At 35.7% G+C, this 18,949-nt stretch overlaps 1 protein-coding gene across 1 annotated transcript in view; it reads left to right on the forward strand.

The window, feature by feature from the left end:
- Positions 1 to 463: 463 nt before the first annotated feature.
- The window catches only part of LOC114245486 (neuroligin-1), a 76,410-nt gene continuing 57,924 nt past the window's right edge, over positions 464 to 18,949 (forward strand). Inside the window, exon 1 of the mRNA XM_028177666.2 lies at positions 464 to 1,005. The gene's annotated coding sequence lies outside the window, so the exon portion shown is untranslated. The remainder of the gene's footprint in view (positions 1,006 to 18,949) is intronic.

Below are 18,949 nucleotides of genomic sequence, written 5' to 3' on the forward strand. Positions count from 1 at the left end.
TTTCAAAAGCCTGGTGAACTGAGTTCTCGTCTTTAATGGACTTTGTGTAATATTATAGATCTTCGACTAAAGTTTCATAAATATGTGTAAATATCATATTCAAGATAACTTTTTTGGCAAATTTCATCAGTTGATAGAATTTCGATTTCAGTTTAATTTTGTACATAGGGCTTAAGGGATCTCTTACAGATGATTAAGCTATGCGTTTTTTCATTTACGGCTACAAAAAATGTTCTATTGTTTTTCAAGAAATAACTGAAAGTGAAAATTTAAAGAATCGAGGCAGGCGGGAAAATCTCTGTGTGGTTTGTATAGTGCGATAAACGTACGCATTTGTGTGCGTGAGTGGGCCATAACACCCTTTCGGGTGGGGCAGTGGTTTGGGCGGGGTGTATCGATCTATGCGAGGCGCGTGCGCCACGGCGGCGGCCGCGGGCGGCGTCAGTGAGCCTCGCCACTACACTTCACTCTATCCGCGCAGTCTGCAGCTGACCGCCATCGGACAGACTGCCGACGCATACGTTGCCTTATCACCCGCAACGTTTGACATTCAGCTCGCGACTTCGTTCGACGAAGCCAAACCGGTTTCTTCGCGGGTATTGCTTTTGTGTAATAACTATGTTATCACAAACTTTTTGCAATGTATTTTTTTGACTTTACTAATATATAAAACAAAAAAAACTTATTAAATAATACTTAAGACAGAATCAAGTGAAAACTTTCTGAAAAATTGTTTATTGAAATTATTATTTTGCTTATATGCCGGAGCGTAAAATATCAATATGATCAGTAAATAAAATAAAACGCGTTGTGTTCGTCGTGGGTAACATGGAAGTGAATGATATTATTGTCGCTTGAAGTGCTCGTGTTTGTGACAGAATAAAAAATAGACACTCGGAGCATTTCTCACGAGTTCACGGGTCGTTAATTCGACGAAGGAAGGAATCTGAACAAGGAAGTCTTTGCTGTGTCCGTTCATCGAAGTGATAAAATTTATGACAAACGGTAAGAAGAGCTGTTGATAAGGGTAAGGTGCCTTATCTGTGCTGCGTAAATCTTTTGCGTGTCGAACGTTAAATATAGCGTATAATTACAATAAACTGTCTCTCCGGGGAATCGTCTTCTGGCGTTAGTTAGTGGCGAAGTCGTTATCTATTACCTATAGCCCGCAATTATTAGCAGCTGTCCTCAGATAATTTAGTCTCCCAGTTGTTCAAGTAATAGTGGGCTCTAAGTATAATACAAGGGTAAAGAGATAGATAAGTTCTTAATTAATGTTAACAGTTTTGCTTGTGGCATTTCGGTTTTACGTTACATAATTAATTCCTGTAATATCTTTTTTTTTGGTTAGGATAATCAAGTGACTTAGGACTTGTGGGTATGATACCCTATTACAAACGACTTGAAGTAAGAAATATTTTATAGTATACTGACATGTTTTCTACTAACAATTTTTTTTGTAATAATAATTTATTTACAGTTTGTTTATTTAAAAGCAAAAACAAAAATTTCGCATGGTACAATGTGTTATAATAATAAACTCGTCAACATAAAAATATTGGTATAGATAGGACTTCGCACGCCACAGCCCAAATTTGCGTGAAAATTTATGAGCATGTCGTATATCTTGTTGAAACATCTAGGATTGTGGCGTACGTCTCAGGGACACATGGTCTAATGGAGAAGGATTATATGTGAAGCCTCACGACCGATGTCTCGCTAGAACCGTTACCGAATTACACCCTTTTCGCTGTCATTTTAATTGCAATATATTTTGTTTTTGTTTTATTTATTAGGTATGTTACTGTTGAACAATAACTCGTAACATTCGAGAAATATGATATTATATTTATGTTCAGTAAGTGTTATGGTTGAGTCATATAAAATTCTTCATATTTTCCGACGTTTGTAGTAAATGCTAATACTTTGAGAAAAAGTCGGTCCATTTGCGTGGACAGACTTCGAACAATAGAAAGCAGCAGCCGCTGACATAAAATACCTCATTACTTTTTATAACGTTTAGAAATAAAAGAGAGGGGACTCTTAGGAATGCAAAGTTTTCATCAGTTGAGGTAAACCTCAGAAGACATTCTTATCTAGAGACAAACCTCGGAGCTTATCCGTAAATAAATACAACCTCGGGTTGAGAGTGCTATTAAAGATTTCCGGAAGATTAAAGACAGTTTTTATGACCATTACGAAATTCAGATTTCACATTAATTACTAAAAGGGGCTCTCTATTAGCCGCGATAAATATATAAATCACAAAAAAATTAATTGCCTTTTCTCGGGATTTTTTTTTCATTATGTGGTTAATTAGTGATTTCTCAATTTGTTGATAAATAAAAGCATGAACCAGCGAGTATTGTGTCTTAATAAATATATAGCTCACGTTATAATATAAGCCGTGTTGTGTTTGTTATCTTATGCAATAATCACGGTTAAAAACGATATCTTGGGTTTGATATTTTTGCTTTTTAAACACCTAGACATATAAACATTCAAATGTATACATAAGATTACTACTGGTAAATTGATTGATTGTTGTGTATACGACAGTATAAACTAATTGTCATGACCATTCTAATGTTAATATCACTTGTTACTGGAAATACGATCCGAGCTAATTAAGGTCGGGAAAATAATTATGACTTCGGTCAGCTTTCTGGCTTTAGGACTCTATTTGTAATCCGAGTCCGTTTGTTTGAGCTTTGAATCTTTTCTCATGAGGTTTCAGTCTGTTATTTTATTCAGGTCGTGAAGCGAACCGTAAGAAGGTGTTAAAGAGTGAATTGGTAAAAGGAGCGAATGAATGGAATATGCGAACGTGGCGGTGCGCTGGCTTCGATCGGCATTAGATTCTGAATAATGAATAGGTCAGAAGAAATAATGCTCAAAGGATAACGTCCACAAATCAGGGACATATGTCTGTTTATTTAGAGAACGAAAAGGTCTATTTAGTCGACGTAATCAAATATGCATTGGAATTTTGAACGTGTATTCTTTATGCCTTAGAGTTTTTTTTTTTGCAATATTGTATTATTTACGACTTATCCCACGAGAATATAAATCACACAAATTTACGTATTTACAAGCCTTCAAATGAACAAGAATCGGAAATAAAGTTTTCAATAGGTATACAAATTACGAATGCAATGGGGAACGAGTACCGTTTTGAGAGGGTTACAAATTACTGGAGGCTTTGTGTGTCACGTGCGTGCAGGGTCCACTGTCGCTCACCTAGAGGAATTTACCCTTCACGGCCTTTGTCACATTCACTAATTACTTTCAAGAAAACTAATCACCTGGAAATTATTCTGTCAGCTTAATGCTTTCCGAATCTCGTCTGGCTGTTCTTGAATATTGTTGGCAAATCGTACCTGATTATGATTGTCGTTTATCATACATCCAACAAGTTGTAATATGTTGACGCAACATATTGTTACGTTTGGAGGCAATCAATAAAATTGTTGACAAAACGAGACAAGGCGAGATATCAAATAAATTTTTAACGTACGAGAAAATGAGAATTTTGCGAGTTTCTCCCTTAAAAGTAATGTCGATATTAATTCAAGTCACGCGTGTCTGCTCTGTTTATTCACATACGTATTGGCGTGCCAAATAATGCGGTAACTTCTCGACTTCGCTCGATCTACGAGAAACATGACTTAAGGCGATATTAATGTAAAATTATGAATATAATTTAGAGACTGCTTTTATTCTGGTGTTCACTAATTAGTTAACATGATGTTTTAACGTAAAAGTTTAATCGAATAAAACGCAATATGTGTCGTTTAAATATTTCCAAGATTTTTGACCCGGTAGCCTTGAATGAAATAACTGATTCTCTTATTAGTTTTTGTTAAAACTAAATTATTACTGTCATTATAAAATACTGATTTTATATTTGCCGAATATTTTCAATATTGATTTGATCTTACTGCTTTAGTCTAAACAAACAAAATATTTTACGGGGTAAAAAATATTCTTTTGTACAGAACAGTATTTATGTCTCCGCCGACGCTTCCGTCGGTTTACTTTGGTCATAATACAGACTCGGCTGGGATCCGAATACCTTAAAATTGTGTCCATAAAGATAAGAATTTTTGCGACTTCGTTTCGGTAGTCTTAGGGTTCCCTAAAAATTTATGATCACATTTCATGACTTCGTAAGAGTTCTGTTCGATTTTGTGTAAAGAAAAGTGATATCGGGTGACTCCATTAGGGTGAAGCCTTTTAAATTGTCAAAGTAAATTTAACAGTGCGTATAGGTATAGGTATATTTACTGGTGGTAGGACCTCTTGTGAGTCCGCGCGGGTGGGTACCACCACCCTGCCTATTTCTGCCGTGAAGCAGTAATGCGTTTCGGTTTGAAGGGTGGGGCAGCCGATGTAACTATACTTGAGACCTTAGAACTTATATCTAAAAGTGGGTGGCGCATTTACGTTGTGGATGTCTATGGGCTCCAGTAACCACTTGACACCAGGTGGGCTGTGAGCTCGTCCACCCATCTAAGCAATAAAAAAAAAAGACCACGACTAGATACATAATCACGCCTGTCTGGAATGAGGACGTAAATACTTTACGGAAAAATATGCACGCACGAACAAATTTAGTGCTACGCTTTCGTAGCGTTACTTGGCGCCTACGAAACAACTCACTTGTATATCTGATAAGTAAAATTATGAGTTTTGAAGGGTTTTCAATGCGCATTTATTTTGGCAGTGGTGAAATAAAAAGACATCTTAGTTATATTTTAGGGAACTACGTAATTATGCAAAAATTTCAGAGACCGCGTTACGTTAACGGGCCTCTAAAAAGGGACAGAATTCTAATTGCTTTGAATAATGGAAGCGTACAAAGCTATTCATCGCTAACTCATGTGGGGTTAAAAGAATTTTACGTTTTTGTTCGTCGGCTTTAAATCCATTGTGTATTTATTAAAATCCCTGCCACTGAAATACGTTTCAATTGTGTACCGCGTGATTGTGTGATGAGGCATACACGTGCGATAATGTATCGAAATAAAGACGCTGAATACGTTTGAAGTGAAATCACCGAGAATTTTAACAATGAAGATTTTGATCAGATATAATTTATTTTTATTTTTAGTCGGCTAAAGAGTGAGCGAGCTGAGAACCCACCTGGTGATTGATATAGGCTAACTTAAAATTATAAAGTAGTCTATCCCTTGCATTTATGTATGTTTCTACTCGTATTAATGTTAGCATAAGGTGACTTGTTTAGCTCAGTTAATTAAGTTAAGTGTTAATTGATTACCCATTATTATTATTATAAACCATGTCACCATGTCACCATCAACCACCATTTTTCTTTTTCTGTTTTTTTATTGCTTAGATCGGTGGACGAGTTCACAGCCCACCTGGTGTTAAGTGGTTACTGGAGCCCATAGACATCTACAACGTAAATGCGTCACCCACCTTGAGATATAAGTTCTAAGGTCTCAGTATAGTTACAACGGCTGCCCCACCCTTCAAACCGAAACGCAATACTGCTTCACGGCAGAAATAGGCGGGGTGGTGGTACCTATCCGTGCGGACTCACAAGAGGTCCTACCACCAGTTGATCACCATCTTGAGAAATGCGATCTAAGTCTCAAATGAGGCGTAATGATATTCCACTCTTTAAATCCAAGTGAAAAACAACTTTGCGGTAGATTGGCAGGATGATGGTATCCACCCATGCGACCTCACATTTCTGTGATATAGCTGATAATTTAAACACGCAATTTATTATTTAATTGAATTCATTATAGTAAATTAAACATATGCATGTTAAAATTTTTATTACAGAATGCATTCTGCATTCTTCATCACGGTAATTCATGTTGTTGGTAGCAATAGTTACTTGATAGCAAATTGTTAAAACTTAGGAACATAGACTGGTTTTCTAAAGCTAAAAGAATTTATAAACGAGTTGAAATTTATTAAAAGAATACCATCAATTATTAGCAGTTTGTATTGCAGCAACAGGCGCATTGGTAAAGCCATGAATCGTGAACGGCTGCCGCCAAGCTCTAATTGAATTTAGGAACTTTGCACTAACCTAACTGCCGTCGATCTACCGGATAGTGACTAAACAAAGTTCTTGCTTGACTGAGGACAATTTTTATGAAGCCATATTTCATGACTAAGTTTTTATGTTCGTTTGGAAAATAGCCATAATGATATATATAGTATGAATCTAGTTTGGTCCGTTCGTTTTTTCAATCTGTTCACACAACTTCGGATTCATTTCCTCGTGAATGTCACGATGACTACTGATCGCCTAGCTTTCAAAATAAAGGTTTGGTAACTTATTCTGAACGAATTGGGAGTTATCTAACAACTAGAAACTAGTGTAGGTCTTTTCTGTGCAATACACTATACTTCTACAATCAAGCATCGAGTCATGAAATCAGACTCAGAATCAGACAGTTTCTTTTCCTGTTTATTTCTATTGAGCTATACGACTGAGTTTATACAACATTCATTTCAGCTATTTGCATAATTTGGGGTATTCGCGTTTTCGAAAGAAGCACGAAATTCATTATTCGCTGTAACACAAATAATTGACAGAAAAACAGAACCCAAAATAATTCAGACGAGTGAATCATAACTTTTTTGTTTAACGGGAAGAAATCCTTATGATAGGTAGATTGTTCCGTTATATGTATGTATTCAATTGATCCCATCTAACTTTTTGTAACTGTAAAGTAAATAAGTGGGGCAATATTGACTAATAAGCTAGTACAGCTTTTTTAACAAGTTTCTTTCAAAATTTTATCATGAGAAACTTTTTTGGGCGGATAACAAATGTTTCAAGATGCTAATGAACTATCAAGACAGAAAACTAAAGTGGTGGATGAGAATTTGTACTAAATTTTTGTAATTGAGTGTACATAATTGAAAGTACACATTGAAAGTGCATAAATCAGAAAATAAATGCTGCCACCCAGATCGAGACATTAGGTTGAAGTCTAAATTGTATTTGGCTTTTGAGACCAGGATTTATTTACGAGAGGAACAAGATGGTGATAATTACTTGTGCAAGCTTAGAGCAGAGTGTGGTATACCACCGATCGAGATAGCAATTAGGAGGGCGAAGGGAGTTATATAGAAATAAAATTAAGTATGCTACGAATGAGTATGAGATAAAATTGAGTATGAATTTTGATGAAAAATAAGACTAGAGACACACAGGAATTTGAGTAGAGGCATAAGAACAAGAAGAAAGTGAATACAATAAAAATATTAAAATAACAAAAAATCTTTGATCATTTAGTCGCATCTATCACAATAGAAGTCAGCCAAAAACCAGAATGGAACAAATTTTCTCAGTATAATATATTTTTATTGCGCTGGGAAACAAACACAAAAATATTCTCTTTATTTCTTTCATTAAAGCCTTTTCGGTAATTAATAGTAGATTGACAGTGGTGTAAACTAGCACCTTACTACTTGTGGTTCAGAAGGGATTGTTTTCGCCCCTGCGTGTCGCCGTATTTGACCACAGCGCCATTTATGTCCAAAAATGTACAGCTGAGAGATAAAATCTTTACTTTTCTACTGGGAAGGTCGGAAGGATAGGCGATAATAATTAACAGGTGCAGAGTTATGATGTTATACTGTGTCCGTCAACTGTGAGCGAAAACTGTTTATAGCACCATAAAGTAACCTCCGTTAAAGCCTCCGTATACCTTTTATAGGTCGTTTTCGTTGATCGAGCCCCATCAAGTTTTTACTTTACCTGCCCATTCAACGTGATGAGGATACCCGTTTTTTTAGCTTTAATATGAAACAATGAAACTTTTTGCCCGATACCTATTTTAGCTAGACTTGTTCCACGGTAAGACCACTTTGCCTTTAAGATAGCTATGTAATTTGGCACAGCTTAAAATATTTAGTAATGTGTAATCGTTGAGCGACACTAAATGTCTTCAACCAGTTTCGAAAGTGTCCAATGGTCATGGAAGTCGTTGACCTCTGATCATAATAGTAATATTTAGAAAAGTGGTTTATGGAGAGAGTTCCGTAATTTTCCATGGCATATGTCATCGTAATCATCATCATCATTATCAGCCCACAGACGCCCATTGTTGGACAGAGGCCTCCCCTAAATAGCGGAGCTGCGTGCGAAAGATACTAAAACCGCGGCAACACACTAGTGTAGTTTTTCGTGAAAACTATTTTACGAAAAAAAAAGAACTCGTTTCCTTGTGATAGTAAACATTTTGAAAACATATTAATGTCGTTGCCGAGAGTTAGAGCAGCTTGCATCTATGCTTTTAAAATTTTGAAATTATATCTCAAGGTGGGTGGCGCATTCACGTTATAGATGTTTATGGGCTCCAGTAACCACTTAACACCAGGTGGGCTGTGAGCTCGTCCACCCATCTAAGCAATAATAAATAAAACTTAAAAGCAAAATATATTTGGGGGTATCATCATAATCTTTCTTAAATTTTATTGTTTAAGTTGATCGGAAATATTCAGGGGAATACGAAATATCCAATTTGACTTTTTACACAGGTAGTTTTAGTCTGTAGTGCAGTTGTTTCATTTTATTTATTTGTTTATTTATTACACTTCATGTAAAATTTACATTGGCAAACTTAATTCCTAAGGCATTCTCTACCAGTCAACCAAAGGTAGTGCAGAGTAAATAGTGGTAGGCATAATGAAATTTATATTAAGTTATAAATACATACACAAAAAGTATATATATATATATACTATCACATATACATATACATTCACATACACACATTTTTACTCTATTAAGGTAGATTTGCGGGAGCAAACAGCGACAGACTTTAACAAGCCTATTCTTTAAATTTCTCGACATTCGCATTTTCTGTTAACGTAATTGGTATTGTTATAGTGAAATATACAAATGTTCGTCTTTTCAATAAGATTTAAGGTCAAGGTTGCTTGTATCAAGTATGAAATGCTGTGATTAGTTACCGCAAATTATCATTGTTGACAATATTTCGACCAGTGCTCTATAATTTTACTGCCTCGGGGACTAGTAATTTAAATTTAATATAATTAATGAAGTGACCGCCCGGGCGATAGCTGAACTTAGGTTGAGGCGGTAGAGTTGATCACGTACTTAATCATTAGTGTACAAATATTACAAACTCCGCTCAGACGACTTACGGTAAGCTCGGAAGTCACTCTGGGAATCATGCATGCTACTCTGCTTCTATATTCTTAGTACTTAGATTGAAATAGTAAAACTAAGCACTTAGTGATTTACCGTATTATTTGTAGCTTATCTTTCTCATCTGTTTTGTTAACACCAGCGAAACGATAACAGCCGTCAATTATACCAGATAATATCAGATCAGATCATTTCATATCATTTACACCTATTTATTAAAATGAATCATGTGCCATGAACTATAAATTGTTTGGTACCATGCCAGAAATCTTCTCTAAAATTTGACACAGTTTTAATCGAATAAATGGGATGCGAACTTGAGAGCGCTATTTTTAATGAATGAATTTTTAGATCATATTTGTATAATCAAGTAATCATAGCGCACACTTTACGTAGGTAGGTACTTTGTTTAGGACAATCATAAAACTTTATAGCGTTTCATATTTGGAAATATAAAAAATTGAGCGATTCATATCTGAAGAGTAAATTATACAGATTTCATCTTTTAAAACAATCTCTGGTAGTGTAGTAGGTACGTCATACGAATATTGTAGTTAACACAGTTGCTAATGTTGTGGTGGGTCGTTATTTTTACGAAATAAGGCTCTAATGAAGTGGCTGGTTCGTGTTTCAGGCGCCAAAAGAGCTCGGAACTTTGTCAACCAGTTTCATTGGCGTTGTTGTGACGCCGAAGAGTAAGGTAATTTGGTCGGATGCATATTTTGTTCGGTTAATGATTATGTGTATACGATAAAATGGGGAAAAATAACTAGCTTGAAGATTGTGTTTCATTGAAAGCCGCGTTTTATGTGATGGCGCGTGTGATGAGCTTGTGATGTTAAGTGCTTTCCGGAACCTATAGAAAATTCAACATGAATGCGACTTTCAGTAGTAAACAGCGTCTGGGCTTGGCCTTTTGTCGTAGCTGATGTTCGTGAGCTATGATGATCTTCGGTTCAGATGGGCCGCATAGTCTTTTTTATTTTATTTTTTTATTGCATAGTTGGGTGGACGAACTCACGGCCCACCTGGTGTTAAGTGGTTATAGGAACCCATAAACATCTAGCAGGTAAATGCCGCCACCCACCTTGAGATATGAGTTCTAAGGTCTCATTATAGTTACAACGGCTGCCCCACCCTTCAAATCGAAACGCATTACTGCTTCACGGTAGAAAGTGGCAAGGTGGTGGTACCTACCCATGCGGACTCACAAGAGGTCCTACCACCAGTAATTACGCAAATTAAAATTTTGCGGGTTTGATTTTTATTACACGATGCTATTTACCCCTTCACCGTGGATGTAAATCGTGAACAATTGTTAAGTACGTATTTCATTAGAAAAATTGGTACCCGCCTACATGATTCGAACACCATTGCGATTGCATCGATAGATACGAATGCAACGGATTTTTTATCCTTTGGGTCACGAGTGCTTAAAAGTCGGTCGACTTTGGTCGTAGATTGGTCGTCTGCCCACAAAGAAAAAAAGGGTACCGCCAGAAGCTGTTGAACTTTGAATTAGAAAAATCCACAACTATTTTGATGATGTTGACTGTCATGCTTACATTTAATTTTCAAGTAAAACATATAAGAGAAAGTAAAATAAACATTAGAATGGAATCTCATAATTTTATTGTTGTAATAAAATGTAAGTAAATTTCGTTCCCTGTCATAAATTTTTATATTGCTACACTTTATTGCTTTGTATTAAAGTTTTTTGTCAACAATCCAATTATTCGATTATTATTATTATAGTGTATTAAACACTGCCACGCCTGGGAAGACGGCAGGACACACTCCGGCGAGGTGGGCAACAATCGGCAATTATTAATTATTAGCAACAATTATTATTATTATTATTATTGGATGGGATATTGAATGGTTTTTCAATAACGGTTTTTTTTAATGAAAATAGTTTAATAATTCGTATGCAGTGACGCCGTTTTTATTTGCTAATTACTTATACCGCGCTATCGTTACATATTTAAATATAAAACATGTTATTGTCTATGAAATTATTTAAGCGTGCAGACAGATTTTGATTGATTCGGCGGTGCGGTGGTTAGCGACACCGACTACGGGGTCGTGGGTTCAATTCTCACATTGGGCAAACTTTGGTGCGACGAACATGTTTGCTTATGTTTGATGTTTAATATCTATATGTGAATATAAAACCTATATGTGCATGTGACTTGTCTTTAACTTTTCTCCGGTAATTACCCTTATCATATAATAATATCACTTATCAGAATCAAAAATATTTGTAAATTTCATGACCATTCAATAGTTATTACATCCTGTAAATAAAATTTATAATGAAAAAAAACACCTTATAAGTAAAGCTCGCGGACATAATAACTTTAATTACTTTACGATTAAGTTACTTAATCGAAAACTGATAATGTTATTATTATTAGTCTCTATGTAACATATAAATATGTTATTAAATTAATACAAGGGCTTGTAACGTATTCCGAGTTCGAATAGGGACAATCCGAATTTGATTGGATATTTGTTAAATCGTCCGTGGCTATTTTCATCCTAATCGGCTTCTCCGTAATCAGATTACTGATTAATTTTATAAATCATCACAATAGAGTGTTTTTTTATAGCAACAAATTATATTAATTTTCTAATTTTAATTAAGATTCGACTACTGGTAATAAAAAACATGTTTTCTTGGTGACGTATTTGTGACGGGGTTCCATTCTGAGGTAGGTATAACATTTTTCAGTACGATCGTTGTGAGACTATTAATTCGTAAGGTTGTTTTGACGAAGACCAATTTACCAGTTTCAGCTCAAATGTAATTTCATCGACAGAGTGTTCCCCTGAGAATCGCTACTCTGAAAATCATTTTACTCATGCAGAAATTTACCGGTCGAAACCGGAGGCGTCTAATTGGCTTTACTGTACCTATACCGTGGGCCGGAAACGATTTTCAACCATCAGGCCGACAACGTGTGGCCAATCGACCAGAATCGAAACCGCAAAACACAGCCACACTCTCATTCAATAAAATCTTTTGTAACCAACAAACAAAAGACATTCAGAGCTCGTTGCTGCGCCGGTCTAAATCTGCTCAACGTTAAATTGGCTTTGAATGTGAAAATCAATTGTCATAAGTGCGATATTCACGTAGTAATGTCCGCAGGCTCTGGCTCTATTCATCTGAAACCTGGTGAGCTGTGAATAATTCACCAATTGCAAGAAAACAAGGGTTCATTTTCAAAATTTTCTAATTACATCACAAAACTTTCAAGGTATGATGGGTTTTTGGTGGATTCAACTTTTTCTTCTTGCTTCAGTTTCCTCAGTACTGAGGGTCGTGACCACCTCCTTCAATTCGTAGGATTCAACTACGATTTTATTGGAGCAGTTAATTTTCTAAGAGCTACGTACAATAAAAAATCAAAGACGCGTGTGATGTCAACTGTTCTTATTTCATACGTAAATAAAATAAAATAAAATGTTAGGACTTGGAATTGATGTAACAAAAGCTCTGGTAATAATTTTGAGCAGTTGTAATCACTACCATACCATTTGCATGTAGTGCAGATTTTTTATTTTTAACGTATTGTAGCCAGCTTGATGCTTAGCGAATCCTTCGGACATCGCAGCGTAAGCCCCACTGCTTATAATACAAATGTAGGTTCGCACAACCAACAAAGTAACTTTTTTAGGTATTAGGTAATATACTTAGAAAGCGCCGTTGCTTATTTTTCAGTGAATCCCTTGGTCTCCATTAATGGTATTCACGGAAAGTGATGGGCTGATAATACTTTGCGTCACGCTTTCAAAGCCACTTTTTTATTGGATTGTATTAACACAACTTATAGAATATGTCACCAAAATTTCCTGATATGCTCGGCGCGTTTTGATCGTACCATGTACGTTACCCATCTGCCAATCATGAAGCTGAGCTGTCAATTACAGGTCGAAAAACGATAAGTCATATTATAGAGCGTGTAATCGAGCATTATCAATTTGCTTGGTCGGGATGCGTGGCTGACATGAAGCGGTTGCCGCGGTACGAGTACATTAGTCACAGTGATTAAACGTTGCGGCGTCAACAACAATACACAAATGTATTTTTTTAATGCTAGTTTTTCATTTTTTTTATTTTTATTGCTTAGATGGGTGGACTAGCTCACAGCCCACCTGGTGTTAAGTCGTTACTGGAGCCCATAGACCTACCTTGAGATACAAGTTCTAAGGTCTCAAGTATAGTTACAGCGGCTGCCCCACCCTTCAAACAGAAACGTATTACTGCTTCACAGCAGAAATAGGCAGGGCGATGGTACCCACCCGCGCGGACTCACAAGAGGTGCTACCACCAGTAATTACGCAAATTATAATTTTGCGGGTTTCATTTTTAGTACACGATGTTATTCCTTCACCGTGGAAGTCAATCGTGAATATTTGTTAAGTACGTATTTCATTAGAAAATATGGTACCCGCCTGAGATTCGAACACCGGTGCATCGCTCAACACGAATCCATCGGACGTCTTATCCGTTAGGACACGACGACTTCACGTCCGACGCCTAGTGATTCAAAACGTCAATCAGTTTATATTCATTAATATTTTTACTTTCAATTATTGTTTACTTATATTGACAGGGTGAAAATAGTAAACAAGTGTAGGTAACTGATTGATTTTTGGCTAATTAAATGCAAGCCTCAAATAACTCAACCTTTTCCCTCAGACTAATATATCTTTGGTATGCCAACTCAACTTTTTCCTATGTCGAAAAATATTTTATAAGACTATGTGTCAATGTATATTTCATCTGCATTTGAGAACTGGATAATGGAATTGGGGAATTCGAACTTTGAAGTTTTAAAAATGAAAATGACAGATAATAGTCATTTAAAACTTCCGGTAATAAAGTTATACGCTTCCGCTTCTTCTTCCGTGCCTTTCCCATTTATTTTGAGTCTACAGTTAAATATTTTGTGGACGTGCCTACTGCCTCACGAATACAAACAGCTGTTCAGCGCTGCTCAGATATCAGAAATGCCATTGGATCTCAGCGGTTTGGTTTAATTGAGACTCGTCTCAGTTAGGGTTTTCACCTTAACATTTAAAAATTATGGAAGACTTAATAATAACTATCAAATAGTTGACGTTTCTTAAGTCTTCTGCAATCTGTGATTCGTGGTGAAAGATTATGAAAGGAACACAAATTTAAAAAAGTTAAACCTCAAAAGACAATACGCACTTTGAATAAATGAACAACGAGATGGAATTAGAATGTAATGATTTGGATATGAAATAAGAGCATATTTAATTTGTTAGAAAATACATTCGATTCCTTTTGGTGTAAGTAATTTTAATGATTCTAAATTAATTAAATTCGAATATAGCACTTATGTTGATTAAAAGACTGATTTTTAAATTGTGAAAAAACAGCTAGCCAAACTTTAAGTTTGCTTTTTAAAGTGCTAAGCATTTTTCTACGTCCAGTCGGTAACGTCAAGCGCAAAGCTCATCTATCACGCTGTCTACCTTAAAATACTTAATATTAAACAAGATATTTAACTCTATAATCTTATACGACAATTTTTATTGAATTTTTGCGTTAATTTAATTTTGTTTAAAGATAAAAATTACCCTAGATATTTAAAAAAAAGGATTCCACAAAAGTAAAATTGCAAAATAATGAGAAGAGAAACTAACTGTTCAAGCGGCACTGAAAATGAAAATAAAAGAAGAAGCTGTATTAATTAAAAAGTAAAGTAACACAATTAATAGAGATCTTGAGGAAATCCGTAAATGAACGTTGATGGACACGCGCAGTATTTCCTTTTAGAATTTCAATTAAGAAGTTAAAGCATCGATTAAAATTCAAGGGAGCGTTATAAGCTTAGGAGCGCACAGAATGCGTATTGGATTGAATGTTCTCTTAGACATTACAGTTCTTTTTTTTTATTATTGCCCTTGTAGGCAGACGAGCATACGGCCCACCTGATGGTGAGTGGTTACCGTCGCCCATGGACTTCAGCAATGCCAGGGGCATAGCCAAGCCGCTGCCTACAAATTTCATTATTTCAAATACTCTTTTCGGTGTGAATAACGAGGGCTCCGATCGTTATTTGTATCGGATAATGATTTCAGTCGGAAACCTCGATTGGCTGTTACAAATCGGACTCCGGTTACATCTCTAGAGACCGTATCCCTTTTCGAAGGTCGTTACTTTTTGGTTGTGGAAAGACTTGAAAATTCCTCTGGGACCGATATATTTACATCTATTTAAAATGTGGCCGCGTCAGAGACAACTAATTTTTATGTCGTAATGTGGGAAAAGCCTAACCGCCTCGATCCGCTGTACATTTCTCTATATTTATAGAAAACATATTAGTTGACAAAATTAAACTTGAAGATCGTAATAGCTTAATGTCTGTCGGTGATATGTCTCAGATATTTAGACCTTCACTAGAGCCCATAACTGGTCCAGTCCGCCTTGTAGCATGAACCGAAATCCCAGGCATAAATCCGTAAACAGACACTCCTTTGCGATAGTAATAGGTAGATAGATAGAGTGATTGATTATTTCGTGCTGATTCACAATACGCTATTTCATTTCTTTAGCTTTAGACTTCGAACAAATTACCTTTTTGTGTTATGTAGTTATACGAAGACATACTCCGAGAATAATATTTATTATACAATTACATTCCTCAATCGTTCGTGAACACTTGTTAGCGACGAATTTGCAGAGAAACATTCGTTTCTTTTAGAACATTAGACCCGATATGAAAAAGAAAACAATTAATTACACAAATGTGTAACTTAGCCGAAATTAAAATTAATTACATTATCAGCTACAAGCTCAGTGGCTGTTACAGATTTACATTATTTGTATAGTAGATGGCAGCCCTGGAGAAGTTGAAGTTTGAAGGGAAAAAGTGAGATAAAAAGTCATTCATTTGCAAGAAAAATGGCAGAAAGTTATTTAGCAAATTCCGTCCGTTTCTGTTGAAGAAATTTTCATTTTCTGTTTCATTAGTAAAATTTAATCTTATTACGAGAGCGAAAGAAGCAATATCTTCAAGGAATGTAACGACTGCGGCAAAAATGTTTCGTTTTTAAGACATAAATCTGGAGTAGAATTTAATTCCAGTGGATTTCCGGTGGTTCTTTTGAATTAAGCCGAACAAACCGTAATTTTGTTGCGTAGCAACCCAAGCGAAGCAACTCATCTTGTATACTGTGCTCCTAGCATTGTTGTTATCCATGAGTGACGATGACCACTCATTGTCTGGTGCACAGTACTCTCAGCTGTCTTGTCTCGTCTAAAATAATGACACAAATAAAATTTTGCTTTCCAGTAAGAAATTGGATTAATTATGACTATTTGAAAACAAACTTAAAGAGCTTTAAAGTTTTGAATTAATAATAATTGTATTGAAATGTATAATAAGTACGAGCTAACTATTGTTCACAGGCTAGTTTGTGTTTAGATGTTATTTAAGGATATTAAAAGTGTTAATAATATTCTAAATGAATTTGGTAACGAATAGAAAAGATTTTATAATTTGACATGAAAATATAAATCTTTTCAGACGCTAAATAGATGGCTATAGATGTTCTCCGTTATATCTCAGAAATTAAAATACGTAAAAAGCTGTTAGTGAAATAGATCAGGTGCGGGTTCAAAGGGATAATCGGGAGGATTTTAATGAAAGCCATCAGTCACGCCCCCGCCGCGACCGCCCTCGTGCTTGGCTACTGTTTTGAGATACTTTTATCTCGGTTGCGGATAAAATTTAATTTAATCTACATTTACGGAGCAAATATTTTAATGTATTTGTAGTCCGGGATTGCTTATATCTGTCAATACGAGCCTTCTGATATTAGCTTGACAAAAAATGTTTGGTTACTTAGCGAGCGTAGTGTCAACGGGATTCCGATGAAAATAGTCTAGTATAAGGAATGAATAGTCATAAAGTATCAATATAGTCATCAAGCACGGTTATGGTTTAAGAACGAAATCAAGTTTTGGTGTTGAGCTGTCCAGTGTGTGTGACCAGTTTTAATAAAACCATTCTCAAAACGATATGATATGAACTCGATTAGAGAGTACCACGCATTTAATATGGTATCATTTGAAAGATACTAGAATTTTTATTTTTTTATTTCTTAGATATGTGGACGAGTTCATAGCCCATACTGGAGTCATAGACATCTACAACGTAAATGCGCCACCCACCTTGAGATATAAGTTCTAAGGTCTCAGTATGGTGCAACGGTTGCCCCACCTTTCAAACTTAAACGCATTACTGCTTTACGACAGAAAAAGGCAGGGTGGTGGTACCTAGTCGTGCGGACTCACAAGAAGTCCCATCACCAGTCATTTTGCAGGTTTGATTTTTATTACACGATGTTATTCCTTCACCGTGGAAGTCAATCGTGAATATTTGTTAAGTACGTATTTCATTGGTTTTTTTTTATTGCTTAGATGAATGGACGAGCTCACAGCCCACCTGGTGTTAAGTGGTTACTGGAGCCCATAGACATCTACAGCGTAAATGCGCCACCCACCTCGAGATATAAGTTCTAAGGTCTCAGTATAGTTACAACGGCTACATAACCCTTAGAACCGAAACGCATTACTGCTTCACGGCGGAAATAGGCGGAGTGGTGGTATCTACCCGTGCGGACTCACAAGAGGTCCTACCACCAGTGATTACGCAAATTATAATTTTGCGGGTTTGGTTTTTATTACACGATTGGTACCCGCCTGCGGGATTCAAACACCGATGCATTGTTACATACGAATGCACCGGACGTCTTATCCTTTAGGCCACGATGACTTCAAAAACTTGCAAAAACAGAATAAACCTAACAAAATAATTGCGGAAAAAATGTTTTGTGATCCTAGGGCGGACGCTTCTTTTCAAGATAGTCAAAGTTTTTATACTCTAACAACAAAAATATAATACGTTGAAATACGATATAAAGCTCTTTTGATTTCTAAAAATTGTGAAATTGATAGATAAATTTTACATAAATATATAATAAATTTTATATAATAAATTTTACATAGATAGATAAATTTTACAGCGGGAATCTGACTGTGAAAACTTTAACAACTTCAAAATTAATTTCGAGTTTCCGACATGTTTTGTGTTACAATCTGGTGTTCTAAGTACTAGTCCAAGTGAAAGTAAAGTTTTGGGTTCATCTAGCTATTTTTGGTAAGATCCCGGCGTCCATTATATGTATGAACTATTAAGTAGGTAATTGACGGAAGTTACTAGTTTGAGCGAAAATTACACGAGGGGAAAGCTGTTAACTGAAATTCAGTCCTATATTTGGCAGTTCACCAATTAGAATATCATTTCGTGGATCTGATAAATCTGATCGTCATTTTTGAAGAGATATTTTTTTCAGTGGCAGCACTTTCGGGGATTCGCCGCTGAATAATAAAACATATTTAAAGCTTTTAAGTAGATTTCCCTCAGCGTTTTCTCACTGTAGGTTTGTTTATTGGAGTTGAGGTTTCTGTAGATATTCTTGGCCTTACGTAATTACTTATCAGTGTCAAAGTATTCTGATGATGCGAGTCGATTATTAATATTTGTATATGCCTTTCATTGGTGGATGGATTTCTAAGCGAATCATAATAGTTGCAGTAGAAATTAAAGTTGGACACTTTTCTTATTTTTTTCTCTTTCTTTAAAGAGGTTATGTTATTTTGTTAAAAAAATATAAGTAGTCTTTTAAAGAAATTAATAAATATTTGCTGTATATTTTAACTGTATTTATCATTTAAGA

Source organism: Bombyx mandarina, chromosome 04 (genome assembly GCF_030267445.1).
Source record: "Bombyx mandarina strain Sakado chromosome 04, ASM3026744v2".
In the NCBI taxonomy this organism is placed as follows: domain Eukaryota; kingdom Metazoa; phylum Arthropoda; class Insecta; order Lepidoptera; family Bombycidae; genus Bombyx; species Bombyx mandarina.